The sequence below is a fragment of the Triticum urartu genome, chromosome 3 (assembly GCF_003073215.2).
Source record: "Triticum urartu cultivar G1812 chromosome 3, Tu2.1, whole genome shotgun sequence".
Lineage (NCBI taxonomy): Eukaryota > Viridiplantae > Streptophyta > Magnoliopsida > Poales > Poaceae > Triticum > Triticum urartu.
In genome coordinates, this window is record NC_053024.1 from 96,451,745 (window position 1) to 96,469,894 (window position 18,150).

Here is an 18,150-nt window from a genome sequence, read left to right on the forward strand (position 1 = left end):
TAGTCGTACGTCTCCACGGCCCGACCGATCAAGCACCGAAACTATGGCACCTCCGAGTTCTAGCACACATTCAGCTCGATGACGATCCCCGGACTCCGATCCAGCAAAGTGTCGGGGAAGAGTTCCGTCAGCACGACGGCGTGGTGACGATCTTGATGTACTACCGTCGAAGGGCTTCGCCTAAGCACCGCTACAATATTATCGAGGACTATGGTGGAAGGGGGCACCGCACACGGCTAAGAATATGATCACGTGGATCAACTTGTGTGTCTACGGGTGCCCCCTGCCCCCGTATATAAAGGATCAAGGGGAGGAGGCCGGCCGGCCCTCTATGGCGCGCCAAGGAGGAGTCCTCCTCCTAGTAGGAGTAGGACTCCTACTAGGAGGGGGAAGGAAGTGGGGAGGGACAGGGAAAGGGGGCGCCATCCCCCTCTCCTAGTACAATTCGGACCAGGGGGAGGAGGCACGCGGCCCACCTTTGGCTGCCCCTCTCTCTCTCCACTAAGGCCCATATGGCCCATTACTTCTCCCGGGGGGGTTCTGGTAACCCTTCGGCTCTCCGGTTTTCTCCGAAATCACCCGGAACACTTCCGGTGTCCGAATATAGCCGTCCAATATATCAATCTTTATGTCTCGACCATTTCGAGACTCCTCGTCATGTCCGTTATCACATCCGGGACTCCGAACTAACTTCGATACATCAAAACTCATAAACTCATAATATAACTGTCATCAAAACCTTAAGCGTGCCGACCCTACGGGTTCGAGAACAATGTAGACATGACCGAGACATGTCGCCGGTCAATAACCAATAGTGGAACCTGGATGCTCATATTGGCTCCTACATATTCTACGAAGATCTTTATCGGTCAGAGCGCATAACAACATACGTTGTTCCCTTTGTCATCGGTATGTTACTTGCCCGAGATTCGATCGTCGGTATCTCAATACCTAGTTCAATCTCGTTACCGGCAAGTCTCTTTACTCGTTTCGTAATACATCATCTCGCAACTAACTCATTAGTCGCAATGCTTGCAAGGCTTATGTGATGTGCATTACCGAGAGGGCCTAGAGATACCTCTCCGACAATCGGAGTGACAAATCCTAATCTCGAAATACGCCAACCCAACATGTACCTTTGGAGACACCTGTAGAGCTCCTTTATAATCACCCATTTACGTTGTGATGTTTGGTAGCACACAAAGTGTTCCTCCGGCAAACGGGAGTTGCATAATATCATAGTCATAGGAACATGTATAAGTCATGAAGAAAGCAATAGCAACATACTAAACGATCGGGTGCTAAGCTAATGGAATGGCTCATGTCAATCAGATCATTCACCTAATGATGTGATCCCATTAATCAAATAACAACTCTTTTGTTTATGGTTAGGAAACATAACCATCTTCGATTAACGAGCTAGTCAAGTAGAGGCATACTAGTGACACTTTGTTTGTCTATGTATTCACACAAGTATTATGTTTCCGGTTAATACAATTCTAGCATGAATAATAAACATTTATCATGATATAAAGAAACAAATAATAACTTTATTATTGCCTCTAGGGCATATTTCCTTCAGTCTCCCACTTGCACTAGAGTCAATAATCTAGTTCACATCGCCATGTGATTTAACGGCAATAGTTCACATCACCATGTGATTAACACCCATAGTTCACATCGATATGTGATCAACACCCAAAGGGTTTACTAGAGTCAGTAATCTAGTTCACATCGCTATGTGATTAACATCCAAAGAGTACTAAGGTGTGATCATGTTTTGCTTGTGAGATAATTTTAGTCAACAGGTCTGTCACATTCAGATCCGTAAGTATTTTGCGAATTTCTATGTCAACAATGCTCTACACGTAGCTACTCTAGCTTATTGCTCCCACTTTCAATATGTATCTAGATCGAGACTTAGAGTCATCCAGATCTGTGTCAAAACTTGCATCGACGTAACTTTTTACGACGAACCTTTTTGTCACCTCCATAATTGAGAAATATTTCCTTATTCCACTAAGGATAATTTTGACCGCTATCCAGTGATCTACTCTTAGATCACTATTGTACTCCCTTGCTTAACACAGTGTAGGGTATACAATAGATCTGGTACACAACATGGCATACTTTATAGAACCTATGGCTGAGGCATACGGAATGACTTTCATTCTATTTCTATCTTCTGCCGTGGTCGGGCTTTGAGTCTTACTCAATTTCACACCTTGCAACACAGGCAAGAACTCTTTCTTTGACTGTTCCATTTTGAACTACTTCAAAATCTTGTCAAGGTATGTACTCATTGAAAAAACTTATCAAGCGTCTTAATCTATCTCTATAGATCTTGATGCTCAATATGTAAGCAGCTTTACCGAGGTCTTTCTTTGAAAAACTCCTTTCAAATATTCCTTTATGCTTTCCAGAAAATTTACATTATTTCTGATCAACAATATGTTGTTCACATATACTTATCAGAAATGTTGTAGTGCTCCCACTCACTTTCTTGTAAATACAGGCTTCACCATAAGTCTGTATAAAACTATATGCTTTGATCAACTTATCAAAGCGTATATTCCAACTCCGAGATGCTTGCACCAGTCCATAGATGGATCGTTGGAGCTTGCATATTTTGTTAACACCTTTAGGATTGACAATACCTTCTGGTTGCATCATATACAACTCTTCTAAGAAATCCATTAAGGAATGCAGTTTTGTTTATCCATTTGCCAGATTTCATAAAATGCGGCAATTGCTAACATGATTCGGACAGACTTAAGCATATATACGCGTGAGAAAATCTCATCGTTGTCAACACCTTGAACTTGTCAAAAACCTTTTTCGACAATTCTAGCTTTGTAGATAGTAACACTACTATCAGCGTCCGTCTTCCTCTTGAAGATCCATTTATTTTCTATGGCTTGCCGATCGTCGAGCAAATCCATCAAAGTCCATACTTTGTTCTCATACATGGATCATATCTCAGATTTTATGGCCTCAAACCATTTCGCGGAATCTGGGCTCATCATTGCTTCCTCATAGTTCGCAAGTTCGTCATGGTCTAGTAACATGACTTCCAGAACAGGATTTCCATACCACTCTGGTGCGGTTCTCACTCTGGTTTACCGACGAGATTCGGTAGTAACTTGATCTGAAGTTACATGATCATCATCATTAGCTTCCTCACTAATTGTTGTAGTAGTCATAGGAACAGATTTCTGTAATGAACTACTTGTTGGGGAACGTAGTAATTTCAAAAAAATTCCTACGCACACGCAAGATTATGGTGATGCATAGCAACGAGAGGGGAGAGTGTGATCTACATACCTTGTAGATCGACAACGGAAGTGTTTGGTTGATGTAGTCGTACGTCTTCACGGCCCGACCGATCAAGCACCGAAACTACGGCACCTCCGAGTTTTAGCACACGTTCAGCTCGATGACGATCCCCGGACTCCGATCCAGCAAAGTGTCGGGGAAGAGTTCCGTCAGCACGACGGCATGGTGACGATCTTGATGTACTACTGCTGCAGGGCTTCGCCTAAGCACCGCTACAATATTATCGAGGACTATAGTGGCTGGGGGCACCACACACGGCTAAGGAATAGATCACGTGGATCAACTTGTGTGTCTCTAGGGTGCCTCTGCCTCAGTATATAAAGGACCAAAGGGGGAGGCTGGCCGGCCACATAGGGCGCGCCAGGAGAGTCCTACTCCCTCTGGGAGTAGGATTCCCCCCCCCCCCAATCCTAGTTGGAATAGGACTCGTGGAGGGGGAAAAGAGAGAGAGGGGCCGGCCCCCTCTCCTTGTCCAATTCGGACCAAGGGAGGGGAGGGGCGCGCGGCCCACTATGGGCTGCCTCTTCTCTTTTCCACCAAGGCCCATTAAGGCCCATCTAGCTCCCCGAGGGGTTCCGGTAACCTCCCGGTACTCCGGTAAAATCCCGATTTCACCCGGAACACTTCCGATATCCAAACATAGGCTTTCAATATATCAATCTTTATGTCTCGACCATTTCGAGACTCCTCGTCATGTCCGTGATCACATCCGGGACTCCGAACAACCTTCGGTACATCAAAATGCATAAACTCATAATATAACTGTCATCGTAACCTTAAGCGTGCGGACCCTACGGGTTCGAGAACAATGTAGACATGACCGAGACACGTCTCTGGTCAATAACCAATAGCGGGACCTGGATGCCCATATTGGCTCCTACATATTCTACGAAGATCTTTATCGGTCAGACCGCATAACAACATACGTTGTTCCCTTTGTCATCGGTATGTTACTTGCCCGAGATTCGATCGTCGGTATTCCAATACCTAGTTCAATCTCGTTACGGGCAAGTCTCTTTACTCGTTCTGTAATACATCATCCCGCAACTAACTCATTAGTTGCAATGCTTGCAAGGCTTTAAGTGATGTGTATTACCGAGAGGGCCCAGAGATACCTCTCCGACAATCGGAGTGACAAATCCTAATCTCGAAATACGCCAACCCAACATTTACCTTTGGAGACACCTGTAGAGCTCCTTTATAATCACCCAGTTACGTTGTGACATTTGGTAGCACACAAAGTGTTCCTCCGGCAAACGGGAGTTGCATAATCTCATAGTCATAGGAACATGTATAAGTCATGAAGAAAGCAATAGCAACATACTAAATGATCGGGTGCTAAGCTAATGGAATGGGTCATGTCAATCAGATCATTCACTTAATGATGTGATCCCGTTAATCAAATAACAACTCATTGTTCATGGTTTGGAAACATAACCATCTTTGATTAACGACCTAGTCAATTAGAGGCATACTAGTGACACTTTGTTTGTCTATGTATTCACACATGTATTATGTTTCCGGTTAATACAATTCTAGCATGAATAATAAACATTTATCATGATATAAGGAAATAAATAATAACTTTATTATTGCCTCTAGGGCATATTTCCTTCAGTCTCCCACTTGCACTAGAGTCAATAATCTAGATTACCCAGTAATGATTCTAACACCCATGGAGCCTTGGTGCTGATCATGTTTTGCTCGTGGAAGAGGCTTAGTCAACGGGTCTGCAATATTCAGATCCGTATGTATCTTGCAAATCTCTATGTCTCCCACCTGGACTAGATCCCGGATGGAATTGAAGCGTCTCTTGATGTGCTTGGTTCTCTTGTGAAATCTGGATTCCTTTGCCAAGGCAATTGCACCAGTATTGTCACAAAAGATTTTCATTGGACCCGATGCACTAGGTATGACACCTAGATCGGATATGAACTCCTTCATCCAGACTCCTTCATTTGCTGCTTTTGAAGCAGCTATGTACTCCGCTTCACATGTAGATCCCACTACAACGCTTTGTTTAGAACTGCACCAACTGACAGCTCTACCGTTTAATGTAAACACGTATCCGGTTTGCGATTTAGAATCGTCCGGATCAGTGTCAAAGCTTGCATCAACGTAACCTTTTACGATGAGTTCTTTGTCACCTCCATATATGAGAAACATATCCTTAGTCCTTTTCAGGTATTTCAGGATGTTCTTGACCGCTGTCCAGTGATCCACTCCTGGATTACTTTGGTACCTCCCTGCTAGACTTATAGCAAGGCACACATCAGGTCTGGTACACAGCATTGCATACATGATAGATCCTATGGCTGATGCATAGGGAACATCTTTCATATTCTCTCTATCTTCTGCAGTGGTCGGGCATTGAGTCTTACTCAACTTCACACCTTGTAACACAGGCAAGAATCCTTTCTTTGCTTGATCCATTTTGAACTTTTTCAAAATTTTGTCAAGGTACGTGGTTTGTGAAAGTCCAATTAAGCGTCTTGATCTATCTCTATAGATCTTAATGCCTAATATGTAAGCAGCTTCACCGAGGTCTTTCATTGAAAAACTCTTATTCAAGTATCCCTTTATGCTATCTAGAAATTCTACATCATTTCCAATTAGTAATATGTCATCCACATATAATATCAGAAATGCTACAGAGCTCCCACTCACTTTCTTGTAAATACAGGCTTCTCCAAAAGTCTGTATAAAACCAAATGCTTTGATCACACTATCAAAACGTTTATTCCAACTCCGAGAGGCTTGCACCAGTCCATAAATGGATCGCTGGAGTTTGCACACTTTGTTAGCTCCCTTTGGATCGACAAAACCTTCTGGTTGCATCATATACAACTCTTCTTCCAGAAATCCATTCAGGAATGCAGTTTTGACATCCAACTGCCAAATTTCATAATCATAAAATGCGTAATTGCTAACATGATTCGGACAGACTTAAGCATCGCTACGGGTGAGAAGGTCTCATCGTAGTCAATCCCTTGAACTTGCCGAAAACCTTTTGCGACAAGTCGAGCTTTGTAGACAGTAATATTACCGTCAGCGTCAGTCTTCTTCTTGAAGATCCATTTATTCTCAATTGCTTGCCGATCATTGGGAAAGTCAACCAAAGTCCATACTTTGTTCTCATACATGGATCCCATCTCAGATTTCATGGCTTCAAGCCACTTTTGCGGAATCTGGGCTCACCATCGCTTCTTCATAGTTCGTAGGTTCATCATGATCTAGTAGCATGACTTCCGGAACAGGATTACCGTACCACTCTGGCGCGGATCTTACTCTAGTTGATCTACGAGGTTCAGTAGTATCTTGTTCTGAAGTTTCATGATCATCATCATTAGCTTCCTCGCTAACTGGTGTAGGTGTCGCAAAAACAGTTTTCTGTGATGTACTACTTTCCAATAAGGGAGTAGGTACAGTTACCTCGTCAAGTTCTACTTTCCTCCCACTCACTTCTTTCGAGAGAAACTCCTTCTCCAAAAAGTTTCCGAATTTAGCAACAAAAGTCTTGCCTTCAGATCTGTGATAGAAGGTGTATCCAATAGTCTCCTTTGGATATCCTATGAAGACACATTTCTCCAATTTGGGTTCGAGCTTATCAGGTTGAAGCTTTTTCACATAAGCATCGCAGCCCCAAACTTTTAGAAACGACAACTTTGGTTTCTTGCCAAACCACAGTTCATAAGGTGTCGTCTCAACGGATTTTGATGGTGCCCTATTTAACGTGAATGCAGCTGTCTCGAGAGCGTATCCCCAAAACGATAGCGGTAAATCAGTAAGAGACATCATAGATCGCACCATATCTAGTAAAGTACGATTACGACGTTCGGACACACCATTACGCTGTGGTGTTCCGGGTGGCGTGAGTTGAGAAACTATTCCACAATTTTTCAAATGTACACCTAACTCGTAACTCAAACATTCTCCTCCACGATCAGATCGTAGAAACTTTATTTTCTTGTTACGATGATTTTCAACTTCACTCTGAAATTCTTTGAACTTTTCAAACGTTTCAGACTTATGTTTCATTAAGTAGATATACCCATATCTGCTTAAGTCATCTGTGAAGGTGAGAAAATAACGATATCCGCCACGAGCCTCAATATTCATCGGACCACATACATCTGTATGTATGATTTCCAACAAATCTGTTGCTCTCTCCATAGTACCGGAGAACGGTGTTTTGGTCATCTTGCCCATGAGGCACGGTTCGCAAGTACCAAGTGATTCATAATCAAGTGGTTCCAAAAGTCCATCAGTATGGAGTTTCTTCATGCGCTTTACACCGATATGACCTAAACGGCAGTGCCACAAATATGTTGCACTATCATTATCAACTCTGCATATTTTGGTTTCAACATTATGAATATGTGTGTTACTACCATCGAGATTCAACAAGAATAGACCACTCTTCAAGGGTGCATGACCATAAAAGATATTACTCATGTAAATAGAACAACCATTATTCTCAGATTTAAATGAATAACCGTCTCGCATCAAACAAGATCCAGATATAATGTTCATGCTTAACGCTGGCACCAAATAACAATTATTTAGGTCTAATATTAATCCCGAAGGTAGATGTAGAGGTAGCGTGCCAACTGCGATCACATCGACTTTGGAACCGTTTCCCACGCGCATCGTCACCTCGTCCTTAGCCAATCTTCGCTTGATCCGTAGTCCATGTTTCGAGTTGCAAATATTAGCAACAGAACCAGTATCAAATACCCAGGTGCTACTGCGAGCATTGGTAAGGTACACATCAATAACATGTATATCACATATACCTTTGTTCACCTTGCCATCCTTCTTATCCGCCAAATACTTGGGGCAGTTCCGCTTCAAGTGACCAGTCTGCTTGCAATAGAAGCACTCAGTTTCAAGCTTAGGTCCAGGTGTGGGTTTCTTCTCTTGAGTAGCAACTTGCTTGCCGTTCCTTTTGAAGTTCCCCTTCTTCTTCCCTTTGCCCTTTTTCTTGAAACTAGTGTTCTTGTTGACCATCAACACTTGATGCTCCTTCTTGATTTCTACCTTCGCAGCTTTCAGCATTGCGAAGAGCTCGGGAATAGTCTTGTTCATCCCTTGCATATTATAGTTCATCACGAAGCTCTTGTAGCTTGGTGGCAGTGATTGGAGAATTCTGTCAATGACGCAATCATCTGGAAGATCAACTCCCAATTGAATCAAGTGATTATTATACCCAGACATTTTGAGTATATGCTCACTGACAGAACTGCTCTCCTCCATCTTGCAGCTATAGAACTTATTGGAGACTTCATATCTCTCAGTCCGGGCATTTGCTTGAAATATTAACTTCAATTCCTGGAACATCTCATATGCTCCATGACGTTCAAAACGTCGTTGAAGTCCCGATTCTAAGCCGTAAAGCATGGCACACTGAACTATCGAGTAGTCATCAGCTTTGCTCTGCCTGACGTTCATAACATCCGGCGTTGCTCCTGCAGCATGCCTGGCACCCAGCGGTGCTTCCAGGATGTAATTCTTCTGTGCAGCAATGAGGATAATCCTCAAGTTACGGACCCAGTCCGTGTAATTGCTACCATCATCTTTCAACTTTGCTTTCTCAAGGAACGCATTAAAATTCAACGGAACAACAGCACGAGCCATCTATCTACAAACAAGCATAAACAAGCAAGATACTTATCAGGTACTAAGTTTCATGATAAATTTAGTTTCAGTTAATTTACTTAAAGAACTCCCACTTAGATAGACATCCCTCTAATCCTCTAAGTGATTACGTGATCCAAATCAACTAAACCATGTTCGATCATCACGTGAGATGGAGTAGTTTCATTGGTGAACATCATTATGTTGATCGTATCTACTATATGATTCACGCTCGACCTTTCGGTCTCCGTGTTCCGAGGCCATATCTGTATATGCTTGGCTCGTCAAGTATAACCTGAGTATTCCGCGTGTGCAACTGTTTTGCACCCATTGTTTTTGAACGTAGAGCCTATCACACCCGATCATCACGTGGTGTCTCAGCACGAAGAACTTTCGCAACGGTGCATACTCAGGGAGAACACTTCTTGATAATTAGTGAGAGATCATCTTATAATGCTACCGTCAATCAAAGCAAGATAAGATGCATAAAAGATAAACATCACATGCAATCAATATAAGTGATATGATATGGCCATCATCATCTTGTGCTTGTGATCTCCATCTCCGAAGCACCGTCATGATCACCATCGTCATCGGCGCGACACCTTGATCTCCATCGTAGCATCGTTGTCATCTCGCCAATCTTATGCTTCCACGACTATCGCTACCGCTTAGTGATAAAGTAAAGCATTACAGCGTGATTGCATTGCATACAATAAAGTGACAACCATATGGCTCCTGCCAGTTGCCGATAACTCGGTTACAAAACATGATCATCTCATACAATAAAATTTAGCGTCATGTCTTGACCATATCACATCACAACATGCCCTGCAAAAACAAGTTAGACGCCCTCTACTTTGTTGTTGCATGTTTTACGTGGCTGCTACGGGCATAAGCAAGAACCAATCTTACCTACGCATCAAAACCACAATGATAGTTTGTCAAGTTGGTGCTGTTTTAACCTTCACAAGGACCGGGCGTAGCCACACTCGGTTCAACTAAAGTTGGAGAAACTGTCACCCGCAAGCCACCTATGTGCAAAGCACGTCGGGAGAACCAGTCTCGCGTAAGCATACGCGTAATGTCGGTCCGGGCCGCTTCGTCCAACAATACCGCCGAACCAAAGTATGACATGCTGGTAAGCAGTATGACTTATATCGCCCACAACTCACTTGTGTTCTACTCGTGCATATAACATCAACATATAAAACCTAGGCTCTGATGCCACTGTTGGGGAACGTAGTAATTTCAAAAAACTTCCTACGCACACGCAAGATCATGGTGATGCATAGCAACGAGAGGGGGAGAGTGTGATCTACATACCCTTGTAGATCGACAACGGAAGCGTTTGGTTGATGTCGTCGTACGTCTCCACGGCCCGACCGATCAAGCACCGAAACTACGGCACCTCCGAGTTCTAGCACACGTTCAGCTCGATGACGATCCCCGGACTCCGATCCAGCAAAGTGTCGGGGAAGAGTTCCTTCAGCACGACGGCGTGGTGACGATCTTGATGTACTACCGTCGAAGGGCTTCGCCTAAGCACCGCTACAATATTATCGAGGACTATGGTGGAAGGGGGCACCGCACACGGCTAAGAATATGATCACGTGGATCAACTTGTGTGTCTAGGGGTGCCCCCTGCCCCCGTATATAAAGGATCAAGGGGAGGAGGCCGGCCGGCCCTCTATGGCGCGCCAAGGAGGAGTCCTCCTCCTAGTAGGAGTAGGACTCCTACTAGGAGGGGGAAGGAAGTGGGGAGGGAGAGGGAAAGGGGGGCGCCGCCCCCCTTCTCCTAGTCCAATTCGGACCAGGGGGGAGGAGGCGCGTGGCCCACCTTTGGCTGCCCCTCTCTCTCCACTAAGGCCCATATGGCCCATTACTTCTCCCGGGGGGGTTCCGGTAATCCTCCGGCTCTCCGGTTTTCTCCGAAATCACCCGGAACACTTCCGGTGTCCGAATATAGCCGTCCAATATATCAATCTTTATGTCTCGACCATTTCGAGACTCCTCATCATGTCCATGATCACATCCGGGACTCCGAACTAACTTCGGTACATCAAAACTCATAAACTCATAATATAACTGTTATCAAAACCTTAAGCGTGCGGACCCTACGGGTTCAAGAACAATGTAGACATGACCGAGACACGTCTCCCGTCAATAACCAATAGCGGAACCTGGATGCTCATATTTGCTCCTACATATTCTACGAAGATCTTTATCGGTCAGACCGCATAACAACATACGTTGTTCCCTTTGTCATCGGTATGTTACTTGCCCGAGATTCGATCGTCGGTATCTCAATACCTAGTTCAATCTCATTACCGGCAAGTCTCTTTACTCGTTTCGTAATACATCATCTCGCAACTAACTCATTAGTCGCAATGCTTGCAAGGCTTATGTGATGTGCATTACCGAGAGGGCCTAGAGATACCTCTCCGACAATCGGAGTGACAAATCCTAATCTCGGAATACGCCAACCCAACATGTACCTTTGGAGACACCTGTAGAGCACCTTTATAATCACCCATTTACGTTGTGACGTTTGGTAGCACACAAAGTGTTCCTCCGGCAAACGGGAGTTGCATAATCTCATAGTCATAGGAACACGTATAAGTCATGAAGAAAGCAATAGCAACATACTAAACGATCGGGTGCTAAGCTAATGGAATGGGTCATGTCAATCAGATCATTCACCTAATGATGTGATCCCGTTAATCAAATAACAACTCTTTTGTTTATGGTTAGGAAACATAACCATCTTCGATTAACGAGCTAGTCAAGTAGAGGCATACTAGTGACACTTTGTTTGTCTATGTATTCACACAAGTATTATGTTTCCGGTTAATACAATTCTAGCATGAATAATAAACATTTATCATGATATAAGGAAATAAATAATAACTTTGTTATTGCCTCTAGGGCATATTTCCTTCAGAGAGGGCAATCTCCATCAACATCTTCACCAGCACCATCTCATCTCCAAACCCTAGTTCATCTCTTGTATCCAATTCTGGTCTCAAAGTCCGGGATTGGTGCTAGTAGGTTGCTAGTAGTGTTGATTACTCCTTCTAGTTGATGCTAGTTGGTTTATTTGGTGGAAGATCATATGTTCAGATCCTATATGCATATTATTACCCCTCTTATTATGAACATGAATTTGCTTTGTGAGTAATTACGTTTGTTCCTGAGGACAAGGGAGAAGTCTTGCTATTAGTAGTCATGTGAATTTGGTATTCGTTTGATATTTTGATAAGATGTATGTTGTCTAGCCTCTAGTGGTGTTATGTGAATGTCGACTACATAACACTTCACCATTATTTGGGCCTAGAGGAAGGCATTGGGAAGTAATAAGTAGATGATGGGTTGCTAGAGTGACAGAAGCTTAAACCCTAGTTTATGCGTTGCTTCGTAAGGGGCTGATTTGGATCCACATGTTTCATGCTATGGTTAGGTTTACCTTTATACTTTTGTTGTAGTTGCGGATGCTTGCAATAGAGGTTAATCATAAGTGGGATGCTTGTTCAAGTATGAACATCACCCAAGCACCGGTCCACCCACATATCAAATTATCAAAGTATCGAACGCGAATCATATGAACGTGATGAAAACTAGCTTGACGATATTCCCATGTGTCCTCGGGAGCGCTTTTCCTATTATAAGAGTTTGTTCTGGCTTTTCCTTTGCTACAAAAGGATTGGGACACCTTGCTGCACTTTATTTACTTTTGTTACTTGTTGCTCGTTACAATTTATCTTATCACAAAACTATCTGTTACCACTTATTTCAGTACTTGCAGAGAATACCTTGCTGAAAACCGCTTATCATTTCCTTCTGCTCCTCGTTGGGTTCGGCACTCTTACTTATCGAAAGGACTACGATTCCCCTATACTTGTGGGTCATCAAGACTCTTTTCTGGCGCCGTTGCCGGGGAGTGTAGCGCCTTTGGTATGTGGAATTTGGTAAGGAAAAATTTATATAATGTGCTGAAATTTACTGTCACTTGCTACTATGGAAAGTAATTCTCTGAGGGGCTTGTTCGGGGTATCTTCACCCCGTCCAGTAGAGCAAAGAGTTGCTCCTCAACCTACCGAACCTATTGAAAATGAAACTCCTTTTGAATTTCCTTCGGGTATGATGGAAAAACTGCTAGCTAATCCTTTTACAGGAGATGGAACAAAGCATCCTGATGAGCACTTAATATATGTGGATGAAGTTTGTGGATTATTTAAGCTTGCAGGTATACCCGATGATGTTGCTAAGAATAAGGTCTTCCCTTTATCTTTGAAGGGAGATGCATTGATATGGTATAGGCTATGTGATGATATGAGATCATGGGACTATAAAAGATTGAAGCTGGAATTTCATCAAAAGTATTACCCTATGCATCTTGTTCATCGTGATCGCAATTATATATATAATTTCTGGCCTCGCGAAGGAGAAAGCATCGCTCAAGCTTGGGGGAGGCTTAAATCAATGTTATATTCATGCCCCAATCATGAGCTCTCAAGAGAAATGATCATTCAAAATTTTTATGCTCGGCTTTCTGAAAACAATCGCACCATGCTCGGTACTTCTTGTGCTGGCTCTTTTATGTTGAAGACTATTGAATTTAAATGGAATTTATTGGATAGAATTAAACGCAACTCTAAAGATTGGGACCTCGAGGAAGGTAAGGAGTCAGGTATGACACCTAAGTTTGATTGTGTTAAATCTTTTATGGACACCGATATTTTCCGTAAGTTTAGCACTAAATATGGACTTGACTCTGAGATAGTAGCTTCTTTCTGTGAATCTTTTGCTACTTATGTTGATCTCCCTAAGGAGAAGTGGTTTAAATATCATCCTCCCATAGAAGTAAAAGTAGCTGCACCTATTAAAGTTGAAGAAAAGACTGTCACTTATAATGATCCTATCGTTCCTACTTCTTATGTTGAGAAACCACCTTTCCCTGTTATAATAAAGGATCATGCTAAAGCTTCAACTATTGTTCGTAAAAGCAATATTAGAACTTATACACCCCCTGAGCAAGTTAAAGTAGAACCTAATATTGCTATTGTTAAAGATCTCTTGTCTGATAATATTGATGGGCATGTTATTCAGTTCGAAGGTGAAACTGCTAGAATTGCTAAACCTTGTGCTAAAGATAAACATAGACCTGTGGTAGGCGTGCCTGTTATTTCTATTAAAATAGGAGATCATTGTTATCATGGCTTATGTGATATGGGTGCGAGTGCTAGTGTTATACCGCATACTTTATACGAAGAAATTAAGAATGAATTGCACCTGCTGAGTTAGAAGGTATTGATGTCACAATTAAACTTGCCAATAGAGACACTATTTAACCAATTGGAATTGTTAGAGATGTTGAAGTCTTGTGTGGGAAAACTAAATATCCTGCTGATTTTCTTGTTCTTACTTCTCTGCAAGATAGCTTTTGTCCCATTATATTTGGTAGACCCTTCTTGAACACTATTAATGCTAGGATAGATTGCGAAAAGAATGTTGTTACTATTGGCTTGGATGATATGGTTCATGAGCTTAATTTCTCTAAATATAGTAAACAACATCGTGAGGAAGAATTACCTAGTAAGAATGAAATTATTGGTCTTGCTTCTATTGACGTACCTCCTAGTGATCCTTTAGAACACTAGTTGCTAGACCATGAAAATGATATGTTCATGAATGAAAGAAGGGGAATAGATGAAGTATTCTTTAAACAGGAACCTATTCTGCAACATAATTTGCCTATTGAAATTTTAGGGGATCCTCCTCCGCCCAAGGGTGATCCCGTGTTTGAGCTTAAACCCTTGCCTGATAATCTTAAATATGCTTATCTTGATGAAAAGAAGATATATCATGTTATTATTAGTGCTAACCTTTCAGAGCATGAAGAAGAAAGATTATTGAAAACTCTGAAGAAGCACCGTGCTGCTATTGGATATACTCTTGATGATCTTAAGGGCATTAGTCCCACTCTATGTCAACATAAAATAAATTTGGAAGCAGATGCCAAACCAGTCCGTGATCCTCAACGACGTATGAATCCTAAAATGAAAGAAGTGGTAAGAAAAGAAATACTAAAGCTTCTGGAGGCAGGTATAATCTATCCCGTTGCTGATAGTGAGTGGGTAAGTCCTGTCCATTGTGTCCCTAAGAAGGGAGGTATTACTGTTATTCCTAATGATAAAGATGAATTGATTCCACAAAGAATTATCACAGGTTGTAGGATGGTAATTGATTTCCGCAAATTAAATAAAGCTACTAAGAAAGATCATTACCCCTTACCTTTTATTGATCAAATGCTAGAAAGATTATGCAAACATACACACTATTGCTTCCTAGATGGTTATTATGGTTTCTCTCAAATACCTGTGTCGGCTAGAGATCAATCAAAGACTACTTTTACGTGCCCTTTTGGTACTTTTGCTTATAGACGTATGCCTTTTGGTTTATGTAATGCACCTGCTACCTTTCAAAGATGCATAATGGCTATATTCTCCGACTTCTGTGAAAAGATTTGTGAGGTTTTCATGGACGAATTTTCCGTCTATGGTTCCTCTTTTGATGATTGCTTGAGCAAACTTGATCGAGTTTTGCAGAGATGTGAAGAAACTAATCTTGTCTTGAATTGGGAAAAGTGCCACTTTATGGTTAATGAAGGTATTGTCTTGGGCCACAAAGTTTCTGAAAGAGGTATTGAAGTTGATAAAGCCAAGGTTGATGCTATTGAAAAGATGCCATGTCCCAAGGACATCAAAGGTATAAGAAGTTTCCTTGGTCACGCCGGATTTTACAGGAGGTTCATTAAGGACTTCTCAAAAATTTCTCGGCCTCTGACTAATTTATTGCAAATAGATATACCATTTGTCTTTGATGATGATTGTGTGGAAGCATTTGAAACACTTAAGAAAGCCTTAGTCTCTGCACCTGTTGTTCAGCCACCTGATTGGAATTTACCCTTTGAAATTATGTGTGATGCTAGTGATTATGCTGTAGGTGATGTTCTAGGCCAAAGAGTTGATAAGAAATTAAATGTTATTCATTATGCTAGTAAGACTCTAGACAATGCTCAAAGAAATTATGCTACTACTGAAAAAGAGCTTTTAGCAGTTGTATTTGCTTGTGATAAGTTCAGACCTTATATTGTTGATTCTAAAGTAACTATTCAAACTGATCATGCTGCTATAAAATACCTTATGGAAAAGAAAGATGCTAAACCTAGACTTATTAGATGGGTTCTCTTGCTACAAGAATTTGATTTGCATATTGTTGATAGAAAGGGAGCTGAGAACCCCGTTGCAGACAACTTGTCTAGGTTAGAGAATGTTCTTGATGACCCACTACCTATTAATGATAGCTTTCCTGATGAACAATTAAATTTTATAAGTACTTCTCGTAGTACTCCATGGTATGCTGATTATGCTAATTATATTGTTGCTAAGTTTATACCACCTAGCTTCAGATACCAGCAAAAGAAAAAGTTTTTCTATGACTTGAAACATTACTTTTGGGATGACCCACATATTTATAAAGAAGGAGTAGATGGTGTTATTAGACGTTGTGTACCTGAGCATGAACAGGAACAGATCCTACGGAAGTGTCACTCCGAGTCTTATGGAGGACACCACACTGGAGATAGAACTGCACATAAGGTATTGCAATTTGGTTTTTATTGGCCTACTCTCTTCAAGGATGCCCGTAAGTTTGTCTTGTCTTGTGATGAATGTCAAAGAATTGGTAATATTAGTAGACGTCAAGAAATGCCTATGAATTATTCACTCATTATTGAACCATTTGATGTTTGGGGCTTTGATTATATGGGACCTTTTCCTGCCTCTAATGGATACACACATATTCTAGTTGTTGTTGATTACGTTACTAAGTGGGTAGAAGCTATTCCAACTAGTAGTGTTGATCATAAAACTTCTATTAAAATGCTTAAAGAAGTTATTTTTCTGAGGTTTGGAGTCCCTAGATATTTAATGACTGATGGTGGTTCATACTTTATTCATGGTGCCTTCCGTAAAATGCTTGCTAAATATGATGTTAATCATAGAATTGCATCTCCTTATCACCCACAGTCTAGTGGTCAAGTAGAGTTGGGCAATAGAGAGCTCAAATTAATTTTGGAAAAGACTGTTAATAGGTCTAGAAAGAATTGGTCCAAGAAACTTGATGATGCATTATGGGCTTATAGAACTGCATATAAAAATCCTATGGGTATGTCACCGTATAAAATGGTTTATGGAAAAGAATGTCACTTACCTCTCGAACTAGAACATAAGGCATATTGGGCTATTAAAGAGCTCAACTATGATTTTAAACTTGCCGGTGAGAAGAGGTTATTTGATATTAGCTCACTTGATGAATGGAGAACCCAAGCTTATGAAAATGCCAAGTTGTTTAAAGAAAAAGTTGAAATATGGCATGACAAAAGGATACAAAAGCATGAGTTTAATGTAGGTGATTATGTATTGCTATACAACTCTGGTTTAAGATTTTTTGCAGGAAAACTTCTCTCTAAATGGGAAGGCCCCTACGTTATCGAGGAGGTCTGTCGGTCTGGTGCCATAGAAATCAACAACTTTGAAGGCACAAATCCGAAGGTGGTAAACGGTCAAAGAATTAAACATTATATCTCAGGTAATCCCATAAATGTTGAAACCAATATTATTGAAACCGTAACCCCGGAGGAATACATAAGGGACACCTTCCAGACCGTTTCAGACTCCGAAAAGGAATAGGTATGTGGTACGGTAAGTAAACCGACTCCAAAACAATTTTTAAGGCAATATCTATCCTTTTTGGAATATTTAGAAAAATAGAAAAATAAGTAGCAGTCCGGGAAGGACACGAGGGCCCCACGAGGGTGGTGGGCGTGCCCTACCACTCTAGGCGTGCCCCCCTACCTCGTGAGCACCTCGTGTGCCTTCCGGACTCCGTTTTCTTGATCGATACGTATTTTGGTCGGTAAAAATTCATTATATAACCTCCCAAAGGTTTTGACTCCCATATCACGCAAATCTCCTCTGTTTTTGTTTTCGAGCTGTTACTGCTGCAGATTAGAACAAGATGTCTTCTCAAGAGTCAATCAGGGAGAGTCGGGTATCTAATCCGGCACCGGAACCAAGGGCAAACAGCGACGTTGACCACTTTGGGTCAGCAACG